The following is a 12662-nucleotide window of genomic DNA, read 5'->3' on the forward strand; positions in this document are numbered from 1 at the left end:
GCGTACGCTTCATTGGGTTAAAAACTGGCTGGATAGCCGGGCCCAAAGAGTTGTGGTGAATGGAGTCAAATCCGGTTGGAGGCTGGTCACTAGTGGCGTCCCCCAGGGCTCGGTGCTGGGGCCGGTCCTCTTTAATATCTTTATCGATGATCTGGACGAGGGCATCGAGTGCACCCTCAGTAAGTTCACAGATGACACCAAGTTAGGTGCGTGTGTGGATCTGCTCAAGGGTAGGAAGGCTCTGCAGGAGGATCTGGATAGGCTGGACCGATGGGCTGAGGCCAAATGTATGAAGTTCAACAAGGCCAAGTGCCGAGTCCTGCACCTGGGGTGCAATAACCCCAAGCAGAGCTACAGGCTGGGAGATGAGTGGTTGGAGAGCTGCCAGGCAGAGAAGGACCTGGGAGTATTGGTTGATAGTTGGCTGAATATGAGCCAGCAGTGTGCTCAGGTGGCCAAGAAGGCCAACAGCATCCTGGCTTGTATAAGAAGCAGTGTGGCCAGCAGGGCTAGGGAGGTGATCGTCCCCCTGTACTCGGCTCTGGTGAGGCCGCACCTCGAGTACTGTGTTCAGTTTTGGGCCCCTCACTACAAGAAGGACATGGAGGTGCTCGAGCGAGTCTGGAGAAGGGCAATGAAGCTGGTGAAGGGTCTGGAGAACAAGTCTTACAAAGAGTGGCTGAGGGAGCTGGGTTTGTTCAGCCTGGAAAAGAGGAGGCTCAGGGTGACCTTGTCGCTCTCTATAGGTATGTTAAAGGAGGCTGTAGCGAGGTGGGGATTGGTCTATTCTCCCACGTGCCTGGTGACAGGACAAGGGGGAATAGGCTAAAGTTGTGCCAGGAGAGGTTTAGGTTGTATCTTAGGAAAAACTTCTTTACTGAAAGGGTTGTTAGGGATTGGAATAGGCTGCCCAGGGAAGTGGTTGAGTCACCATCCCTGGAGGTCTTTAAAAGACATTTAGATCTAGAACTGAGTGATATGGTTTAGTGGAGGACTTGTTAGTGTTAGGTCAGAGGTTGGACTTGGTGATCTTGGAGGTCTCTTCCAACCTAGACAATTCTGTGATTCTGTGATAAATTTTGCCTGTTTAAGCTAGCCAGTATGTACTTATTGCTGGGAAAACCTAAACCTTCTTTAAACAGGGAGCTTCCACCTTCATCAGAATGCAGCCTATGAGAGACAAAAACGATTTTCTATTAGGTACTGTGTCACTGGGTGTCTCTGTAAAATATAGGCATATGGGAGATTTTTAAAAAGCATTGTTAAGCTGGAGATAAAGGAAATTTATAACACTAGGAATGCAATGCAAAATTTAATTGTTTTATAATTTTAATAACTAGATAGGTTGATACCTTCATAATCTTTCTTTATGTAATAAAAAAACCTGTTACAGTTCTCGTGACACAAACATTTTGTAAAAATAATCTATCAAAATGAGAAGATAGAATATACATATATTATGTAAAACTTCTGAAGTCTAGAGACCTAACATTCTGATTTTCTGTAAGTGTGTATTAGGTAACGTGGGTAATTATATACCAGCCCAAGGATCAGTCCTTAGAAACATCAGCCCTGGATGTACTTATCAGCTGTGGATAGTGTTCCTTCTTCCACAAGTGATCTTTGTTTGCTTATTGTTTTGAAAAAAAATATATAAATAAATAAAAAGAAAAAATGGATAAAAAGCATTTAGCAGGAAACACATCTGGAAGAACAAAAAGTGGGAAGTGGGTACATTCCTTCCTGTATCTGATATTTTTTGTCATGGAATTTGATTTAAATAATAAGCATATAACACCATTATATAAATGTGTCCTGGTTTCCAGAATTCATTTGAAATCACTTTAACATTGAGTAATTTTCCAAATGAATAATTTTGTAGGCTCCACATTTGTCTTAAAAGCATCTTGATTTATATATCTTATGTCATGATGAGAATGACATTTTTGTTTAGCGAGATCAATGCTTATGTGATACTTTGCTTTTATATGCAGGAAACATGTTTTTAATGTAGTTTTCTTATGATTCATATACATCACAATGTTTTTAATTGTGGAATGAGAAACTTTTTTTGTTTGTTTGTTTGTTTAATTTGAGAGGGTCTAATAAACTAATTCATCAAATCTGGAGGACCCCTGTTTCCAGTGAGGAAAGGAACACACTTTGGGGAAAGATGGATTTAAAGAAAACATCCAGTTCTGCAGATTTAATCTTTTTCTGCAGTTGTGTGCTATGATACCTTTTTGCTTGCACAGGCAGCAAAAACAGTTAGCTTAGGGTTTTATAGAATATTGTATTTACACTGCTTTGGTGAATTTTGAAAGGACTGTGTTTTGTCAGCTAGTCACCAGTCTCAAGGACAACCTGTCTACTGCAAGCAGGAGATTCTGTGCTCTGAGCATGCTGTTCTGAGATGACCCACTACGTATTTTCATCTAATTATGCAAATTATTTTATCCAGTAATCTTCCCTGTATGCTGATTTCCTTGCTTCCATAATAAGGGTGTGCAGTTTTATAGTTTATTTATACTATCATTATGTACTACCATTGGTTAGCTTGCTGTTGGAGATAAATCACCTTGTTTACAACATGATTCAGAGAACTGGACAATATCCACAGATGTATTGCAGACTCCTATAGTGAAACATACTGAGGCAGAAATTTGGAATATTGTAGGATCCTTTTTTTTCTATAGAAAATTAATATGATTCCGACAGAGGTGCTTTTCTAATACGAGGCAAGGTAGTTTTCATGTATTCTGTTTCACATCTTAAGCAGATTGCATTTTATATGCACATTGAGATTGTAACTAAGTCCATGAGAATTCAGAGAGAGATCAAAATTTCATCCTTTATGTGCAGCCATCATAAAAACAAAACTAAACAAAACAACAACAGAGTCCTGACTGTTTCACTGTTTCAGCTCCTTTTGCAATTTAATTATTCGTAAAGTGTCTAGCCTATTACTTTTTTTTTTTTTTTTTTTTTTTTTTTTTTTTTGAGGGATTTATGTTTTTATTTTACATGAATCGGGTTATACCAGTGAGTTCACAGTTAACATTTAACTATTTACCTAGAAAAGTGCAGCTTCTTGCTTAAGAAAGGAAGCAAGAAAGCAAGCAAGAAATAAAGCCAAGCTGTTTCCATTTTTGAACGTAAGGTCTAGCAAAGAGAAGGAGACTATTTAAGAGGAAATTAATTTCAGGTCTGGGAAGTTGTGATTCCGACAGGCTTAGTACAAGATGTCAACTATGATATCCCTCACAGTTCTCTAAACAAGGTCATCTTGTATATATTTTCTTTATTCAGTCATTTATTATGTAGATACTTCCCATATTTTTCCTTCTCTCCTTTTTGTTCTCTTTGATGGCAAGCCCAGAAAAGAGTTTATATAGTCTGCAAGTATTACTGCAAGAGGACAGCATTCACTGACATGGAGGTGAGGTTACACAGATCACTAGTTCAGTGTTTGAAGGGATTAGAAGAGAGATTTACTGAGATGGCAGAAGGTAGTACATCTCTGTGGGAATGAAGGAGACGCAAAAGCCTGCATTGTGTTTGTGAAGCCTGGGCTTTTAAATTGCTAAGGCTTTCTTTTTGGCAAAAAGATAAACATGACCTTTAATTTTCTTCCTCTGGAACAGGCCTTTCTAACCTGCTCTGGTTCGGGACACCAGACTTCAAATCTGGACTCTGTTTATCAGGCTTTGCCTTCTAATGTCTTTGGGTAAGAAGCCAAGAACTGCTCTGCATGTAGCTTTCCTGTGGGCTTCTTAATGGATCAGAGATTTAGCTGGAGTGTTCTGACCTGGGAAGTATGCCTCCTGGTTCAGTGCTCACTCTAACACAATGATGATGATTTGCCTGAATATTTAAGATGCTTTTGTGTTAGACATAGTGAGAAACTTCTTGTTTCTGGACCATTACCCATGAAGCAAGATTAATTCTAGTAAGTATAAAATTATATTGGCACACAGAATTTTTAAGCTTTAAAGCGTAGCACTGTTAGAAGTAATTCAGAAACAGGCAGAGAACAGAAAATGACCCTTAAATAACAGATGAAGTCTTGAGCTTTATTGTACCAAATGAGTTCCCGAGTAATGTGTAATTGCTTTCAGTAACTTTTTGTTTGCTTTCCGTTGTATTTTTTTTTTCATATTTACATATATATATGATCTTGTTATGATATCTTTATGTCATCTTCTAAATATTACTGCTTAGCAAGACTTCAGAAAATAGCCGAATACTTCAAAGTCTTCCAACTGCAGTCAGTTTTAATTACAGATCCAGCAGTGCCAACAGAAAGGACAGGGTTCAGCTGATAAAAAGTTGTTGCCAACTTCGTATCTATTCCTAAGCTAGTTCCTTTAGGGTCTCTCTGTACTCAGAAAAGGTACTTCTAGTGCGTGAAGGATCAGCCTGGAACAGATAACTGAAAAGATGAGCTGTTCCCTGAAAGTGCCTCTTCCTTCCCAGACTGACTATAAGGAGAGCATAGGGTGACTAGCACTCTCATTGACATCTTCTTTATAAAGCAACAGTTTGGTGAGGTGAATCCAACCCTGTAGTCAGGCTCCTGTGCTATTCTTAAGCCTCATAATCCAGAGCTCCTGATCCACTTCCTAAATAAAACTTTAGGAATTCTAGTTTTGAACTCAACTCAATTTTTATGGTTCTCCCATCAGAAAGTGAGGAGAGACAAGTACCTACAGGTTGTAACCCACACAATGTGTGAATTCTGATTTTTGTCATTGTGATTTTTGTAAGTCTGAAAATAAATTATTTCTGGGACCTTCTTCTCATGCAGTATTTTTCAAATCAAAATAATACAAAACATAATAAATAATATCCCTTCAATCCCTTTCCTCCCCACCCCCCCCCCCCTTTTTTTTTTCATGGTTAACTATCATGAAAGTAAAATCAAAGAAAGACATGGAAGAAGAAGAAAGTGCAAATAGGTTTTCAGTGGATAAATACAGTAATGCTTACCATTCTCATGCAATAAATTAATAAATAAATAAATAAATAAATAAATCCAAAAGAATAACTATGTTTCTCATTTCAGGAGCAACAGCAGTTGAGGCCAATGTGGTGCCTTCACAGAAGAAGGCATCTTCCATCTATCTATAATTTACATAATTAAAATCTTAAGTTTCTCCTTCTATGAAATGAGAAAAAAAAATGTTGAATTAAAACATTCATTCATATGTGTGTCCTTCACGTCTGCTATCCTACAGTCCTTATCATGCATACTGGGATCAGTTTTATCACTCTATGCCCTGTGGAGTCAGTTTGGGCTACAATACCTCTAACATTAGTAGATTTTTTTTTTCCTTAAATCTCCACTTTAGCAACTTATTTGGGGAAAATCCCCCCAAAAAATCAGGATTATCTATGTTAGAAGGGCAGAGTGATATAAAGATTATGCAAAACAATGTAGTAAATAGTAGTATAGGACTGAATAAAATAAATGAAATGGAAAAAAAAAAAAAAGACAAAAAAATGAATACATTAATTAGAAAGAAGAATTCAATGTACTAATTCAAATGAAATGAGCTGTGTAAAAAAGTGGTGACAGAAAAGGAAATCAAATGTAAATTGGAAAAGAATGGAGAAAAGCTGTGGGTATCACCCGCCTACTACCTAGATTGAAGGAAACAAAATGGAAAGGAAAACAAAAACTCACAAGGATAGTTTATGAAGTAGTCAGTTAACTGAAATTACATACAGTGGGAAAATGCAATGGGAAGTATGAGGTAACATCAAGGTTATCAATGGATAACTTACAGAATTTAACTGTCACTCAAATAATAAAGAAGAAAAAATTCTCAGGTTGTTACATTTTTTTGTAGCTTCATTATATGTGTACTGTCTCCACTTGGACCTTCTTCTCTTTTAGTGTTGCAGCCTGGCAAAAACTTCTGGCACCACCCAGGTTTTTGTTGTTGTTGTTGTTTGTTTGTTTTGTATTTCCTTCCTCTTCATTATCAAATTGAAGTATTTTATCCTCTATAATTCCATGACTATGTACATTTTTCTCATTGCTTTCTAGTTCCTTTTTCTGATCCCTACCTTGTTTATACTGTCTCTGTGTATATTTTTCCTCTTATCTCGCTGCCTTCTCCATGGTGTGCTCCCTGGACTCAATTATGTTGTTTGTACTACACAAATTACGAGTTCTTCACCAGTTCTCCTCTTCCATCTGTTTTTCCTTAACATATATATAAGCCAAGAGCTGACTCCTGCAAGATTCTTATGTACCCTTAAATTCATAATCTATTGCATTAAAATATTTAAAAAGTGCTGTATGTAAGAAAGTAAGCTTCTGGGTCTGGTATATTTTCCGATATACAGCAATCAGTGGTATTTCAGTCAATGTATTCAATTTCAGTCAATGTATTCCAAATGAATCACTTGTATGGAAGAACAAATGTAAATGTTGCATAAAAAGAGGATTAGTGTCTGTCATCTGTAATATACCACATTCAATCTACTGCAAAAACAGAAGATTTCCCAACAGAGAAGACCTACTCTTATTATGCAAGAATACCAGATGGAAAAGACAGAAGCTATACATTACATAATAAACTATATCATATTAAGCAATTTCCTTATTTTTATATGTTGCACAATAGAACCTGTTGTTACTACAGAAATGTAAGGACTAAAATGATAATACAATATTCACCATGACAGAATGATCAAGCTTAATACCGAAGTTGTAGTGGGAATCATGTTCTCGCAGAATTGAGCATTCAGGAGTTAGTATATTCCAAAATTGTAATAGCATAAGTAAAACAACAGGTAAAGACAACCTCTCACAAAATAAAAATAATAATAAATAATATTTTAACTAGTTTATTAGACTTACTGATTCTACTCTACCATAGCTTTTCAACTGTGTTCTCTCTGAGTATAAGCCTGTTATCTTCAATAACTGTGTTGTGGAAAAACTTCTGTAAAGACACCAATTTTGTTTCTCCTAGAAAGTACTGTCCATTCAAAAGCTCCTGCACGTGTAGTACTTAGGTTATGGAACAGAAAGAGGGTGAGCCTTTTGAGGAAAATTATTTTTCCAGCATATGGGATTATTGTTTCAGATGATTTAGAGTATTCAGGAAGGCTTCTTTTTCTTCTTCTTCTTTATTTATATTCTTAATTACAAGCGTTTATCTCAAAGGAGAAAATGTCAGAGAGGTATTAGTTAAACTTATTTTTTTGAGCAGAATTCGTAGGTAGTAGTTGAAGTTCATGCTATATTCTACAGATTTTGATTAGCCAAAAAATCCCAATATCAGGTAAGAGTGTATTTGCTGTAGTTTGCCTTTTGTTGTCTTGAAAAATCTGCACCGAATTAAAGCATGAGGTAGAAAATACCTTCTTTTTAGATAAGGGTCCTATCGACTTCCTTGGTAGAAAGAAGAGTGGGAGCTAATGTTCTTCTGAACTAGAACTCCCATGACTGTGTTTTTCTCAGTGGTTTGTCACCAAATACAAAACCGTCCTGCTTGTCCTGAGTAGACGGAAAGGATCACCCCCATCATCCTGCTGGCCTTACTTTGCCTAATGCAGCCCAGGAGGCTGGTGGCCTTCTTTGCCACAAGGACACCTTGATGGTTCACGATCAGCTTTCTGTCCACCGGGTCCAGAAGTCCTTTTCTGTGAAACTCTTTTCCATCTACTCCAAGCCTGTACTGGTGCATGAATTAACACAATCTTCTAACAGAAGTTTATCTTCTGGAATGATATGAATAAAATGGATTAATCATATAATAGCATTGCAGTTGTTACGTCTAGAAGACCAAAATATCTGAAGGTAATTAAGTGGATTGCCACCTACATGAAGCAGAGATTTTAAAAGTAGAATATATAGAGAGAATGCAACTGTGGAGAATACAGATATTAACATTGACTCAGTTTCCAGCGGTATCAGGGAATACATGTTTTTCTTAGATTTTAGAACTTAGTGGTAGCAGTGGGTATAAAGTAAAATAGAACGTCTGACTGTGTTACTGAAGTCAGGAGAGGAAGAATGCAGAAGAATCTTATTATCCACAAGGGAAAGCTATTGGTGCATAACTTACTGAACAGTTGTGCAAATGTTTCGAGCACCATTACTGTATGGTTGTATGGTTATGCAGGACCCTGTGTTGAACTTCATAACATTCCTCTCTGAGCCATTTTTCAGGCCCTCTGCATGGCAGCACAACCACCCCATGTATCAGCCACTCCTCCCAGTTCTGTATCATCTGCAAGCTTGCTGAGGGTACACTCTGTCACAGTGTTACAAAGAACTCTTAGTTCACTTAGAAAAAACATGAAGCAGATGTACAAACTGTTTTAATCTTGTAAACTATCCATTTGGAATTTTCTCTGACTGTATATGTCACCTTTTCTAACATAATGTAGTCCCTTAGTAACAGACCTATAGGTCTGCATCCAAACCCAGCAGTGGAGGGCTGCTGGTACACCCAGAACACTGACAGTCCAGTTGAGTTGTAATCTTCCTTCCTTCCTTCCTTCCTTCCTTCCTTCCTTCCTTCCTTCCTTCCTTCCTTCCTTCCTTCCTTCCTTCCTTCCTTCCTTCCTTCCTTCCTTCCTTCCTTCCTTCCTTCCTTCCTTCCTTCCTTCCTTCCTTCCTTTCTTTCTTTCTTTCTTTCTTTCTTTCTTTCTTTCTTTCTTTCTTTCTTTCTTTCTTTCTTTCTTTCTTTCTTTCTTTCTTTCTTTCTTTCTTTCTTTCTTTCTTTCTTTCTTTCTTTCTTTCTCTCTCTCTCTCTCTCTCTCTCTCTCTCTCTTTCTTTCTCTCTTTCTCTCTTTCTCTCTTTCTTTCTCTCTTTCTTTGTTTCTTTCTTTCTTTCTTTCTTTCTTTCTTTCTTTCTTTATTTCTTTCTTTCTTTCTTTCTCTCTCTCTCTCCCTCTCTCTCTCTCTCTCTCTTTCTCTCTTTCTCTCTTTCTCTCTTTCTGGGATTTTTTTTTTTCTGGGAAAACAACATTTTTCTGGGAAAACAACATTTCTGGGAATTTTTTTCCAGTGTTTGGCGACAGTAAGTTCCCTTGTTGCAGCTTGTGTCCATTGCTTCTTGTAATTCTGCTGTGGACTTTCAAGAAGAGTCTAGCTCTGTCTTCTCTAAACTCACCCCTTAGCTGGTCCAAGGCAGAAGTAGAATCACTCCTTTAGTCTCCTCATGACTGAATAAGCCCAGGTCACTCAACTTTGCAAATTTTGTTGTCCAGGTATTTTGCTTGCTGCTACTTTGCTTTAAAGGTTACTGCTTTGTTAGTAGATCAAACTTTACTAAAGACAGAATAAATCATATCCACTGTTTTCCCAACATTTGCATAGCTGATTGTCTCATCATAGAAAGCTATCAGGTTTCTCAAGTAGAATTTGCTCTCTGTAAATCCATGCTGATTGTTCCCAGTCACCTTCACATCCATAGTATGCCCTAGATACAGATTCCAAGAGGATCTACTCCATAAACTTCCCAGGGACTGATCTATAGCTCCTCAGAGCCCACATCTTACCCTTCCTGAAGATCAGTCTGGTGTTGGCATTTTACTAGTGAAAAGATACCGTCTGTGACTGAAGTTGTCCTTTTGAAGTTGTTATAGCATAGCCTTGCAATGACACTGGCCAGTTCCCTCAGCACTACCTTTTTCTCAGAAGTTTTTCATTAAAAAAAATATCTTTTTCATCTCATGCACTGTGCATTAGCATTCATATTTCTGCTTCTCTCTCTTCCCCTGCACATGTATATGTAAAGAAAAAGAGAAATGTATATGCTAATACTTGAGTAAAGAAATTCCAAGCCAGTGGTAAGAGAATATAAATTTTCAGGAAAATGGTTGAAGAGAGCAGATCTTAGATTCCTGAACTTCTTGAAGCCAAAGGGACTTTGCTATTTATTTCAGTGGATTCAAAATTAGACTCACAATGTTTACATGTACATCTTTATAAAATCTGGAACATCATCTGCCTGTGAATCAAATGTAGAATTTTCTTTGAAACTAGTTCTAAAGCTTGAGACAGAAAAACTAATGAATAAGAAGCAGAAGAAAAGCACCTGAAGAGTTTGAACATTACGGTAATAAGCTCTTCCATAAGCTCTGGAGAGATCCCATCAGAAATGGGATTTGACTTTCATGAAAATTCATATGGATTTTTTAATTGACAGCACATCTTTACATTTTATATTGAGTCAAGAATAATCTATTCAAATGACTCCATACATACAAATTCTATACATGGCATCCTGGTCCAGCCAAGAGTGTATATGTTGCATGTAGTGGGTAAGAAGCTGACCAAAAGAGATTATGTCCATAAAAATGAGGTTTCTCCTGAGAATGGTTTAGCAATTGTAAATGTTTTACTTGACCAGACTTACACAATGAGAAGTATACAAAGAGACCATACAGATGATAAAGTGATTTGTATAGATTAAGGAATATAAGCACATTTAAGCTGTAATGGATTTGTTTTAAGAAAGATAAAGAGAAAATCTGCCATTTTAGGTCAGATTTAAAACATGAGTCTACACCTTAACTGTCTTACTGGAGATAAAGCAACTGCAGTCAGTTCTGTCCAGCAGATGTGATAACCTTCTTATTACATATTAGAATAGGGAGTCAAATGAGATGTGAATGTCTTCACTGTCTCAGTATAATGAAGATCAGTGGCATAGACTGTGGAAGTGAAAGGTCGAGTGAAAGGTCGAGCAAATTGGTAGAAAACTTCATTAGGGGAGATAGATTTTTTTCACTGGTTTGTAATGAGAGTTGACAGAGCCAAAGGAGGAGAAAGCTCATTTAGCTTTCTTTAGCTCATTATTCAGGCTACTTAGTGTCTACAAAAGGAAAGAAAAATGTTTTCTAAATATAGACTTCACTAGACACATTTACTGAACTATAAGACATGCTTCTACAACTCTTTAAAAAGGAAAAGATTCATTTTGATTTATGTGAAAGAGTGAATTTAGCTAAAAAGACATAGAAATTGTTGTGCTTGAGCAACTAGACTCTTCCACCAGTTTGTTTAACAGAAACTGAAAATGAACACATCCTACTTTTTATTTGCAAATTGCTTAGTTGGGGAGAGTTATTCTTGCTGCTGGCAACAGTTCATCTAAGGCTTGAGGTTTTTATAACTTCAATTCTGCAACACATATTTAGAACCAATTTTTTAGCATTTGCTCTGCTGGTTCAAACAATTCTTGTTTTACCCCATGTTAATGCTTGGCTGATCATTCCAGGGATTTTTTTTTTTTCCCACCCTGTGTCCTAGTAAGCTAAAAACTAATAGCAATGGTGTGACATTCTCATCACCTTTTCTTCAGGATATAATAGCTCCTGCTTTGTTACCTAACATGGATGAACAAGTCAAGGAGAGTGAGGCAAAGGGCTTCAGTGTACTTTTAGCACAGAGAAATGTGGCATGTGCCATCTTCATGCCATCTCATGGCTGCATGGACTTCCTTCTAGTGGATCTCAACAATCCCTGTTCTATCAGGTTGAACCCTCTGCTTGAAGGTCCTGCTTGGAAAGACAAATTTCTTAATTCTTCTTTTACAGTAGTGTCTCTAGACCTTTCCAAAGTCTCAAAGAATTCTCAAAGTGATCCAGCATAGACACTTCTCACCATAAAACAAACAGACAAACAAACAAAAAGTATAAAAATCACTGAAGTATCTGATTTTTCTACACTGTCCTTTGTTCATGTAATCAGGTCACTGCAGGACAGTGGCATTTAAGTAGGACAGGATTCAGTTTTCTAAAAATATTTTGCCAGTGCCATTTTGAAACACTCTTTGTTGATCTAAAACAAATACATGGGGCAGGCAAATTTAACACACTTCAGAGAAATCTGCATCCTTACTGCTTCTCAGTAGGATGCCCAGGATATGCAACAGCAGCTAAAATCTACCTAACTGACAGCATTACGCATCTACTAGCTGGTCTGCTGAATCCCTGTCTAGGCTCTGGCATAATGTCTGGACATATGGTCTCTCTATTGGTCATGCCAATAGAGAAAAGACAACTTTTCTGAAGTAAGATTCATCTGCACTATTTGAAATGTTTTCCTGAAAATAAGTCAAAATACCTGCTTTTAATTACTCACAAAGGCAGGTATCTGTGCCTGGTATCTGTGTACTTCACACAATTTTTGTTCAGTGGCTCAGCAATGCAGCTTAGCAATGCAGACTGGATGTGACATAGAAAGTATTGGGTCTTGTTGTCAAATTCTCCTTTCATGATACATGTACCTCAGACTAATGGACTTCCAAACTAATTAGCAAAAGAGATCATTTCATAGCCTATAAGCATGTTTTATAGATTGAAAAAAAAAAAAAAAATCCAAATATTTACATTTAATGGCTTACTGTTATTACAAAAAACACCTTAATTATGGCTACTGATATTGCCTTTCCAATTTTTGTCTTTCCAGTTATGCTGTGTGTATGGTTGTTCCCTGGATACTACTGATATTGTACAGCACAATAATAATAGTAAGTGTGGGTGTTCCCCTTTCAGACCTTCCCTCTAAGTGAAGAGGGCTGAATAAGAAGTAAAGAAGAATGGAAACTGAAAATTGAAGTCCTTTCTTAACCATCAAACATTAAGAAACGGAATCTTCACTGTTAAATTTATATATCCAGAGAACTGGG

The sequence above is a fragment of the Aythya fuligula genome, chromosome 1 (genome assembly GCF_009819795.1).
Source record: "Aythya fuligula isolate bAytFul2 chromosome 1, bAytFul2.pri, whole genome shotgun sequence".
In the NCBI taxonomy this organism is placed as follows: Eukaryota; Metazoa; Chordata; class Aves; order Anseriformes; family Anatidae; genus Aythya; species Aythya fuligula.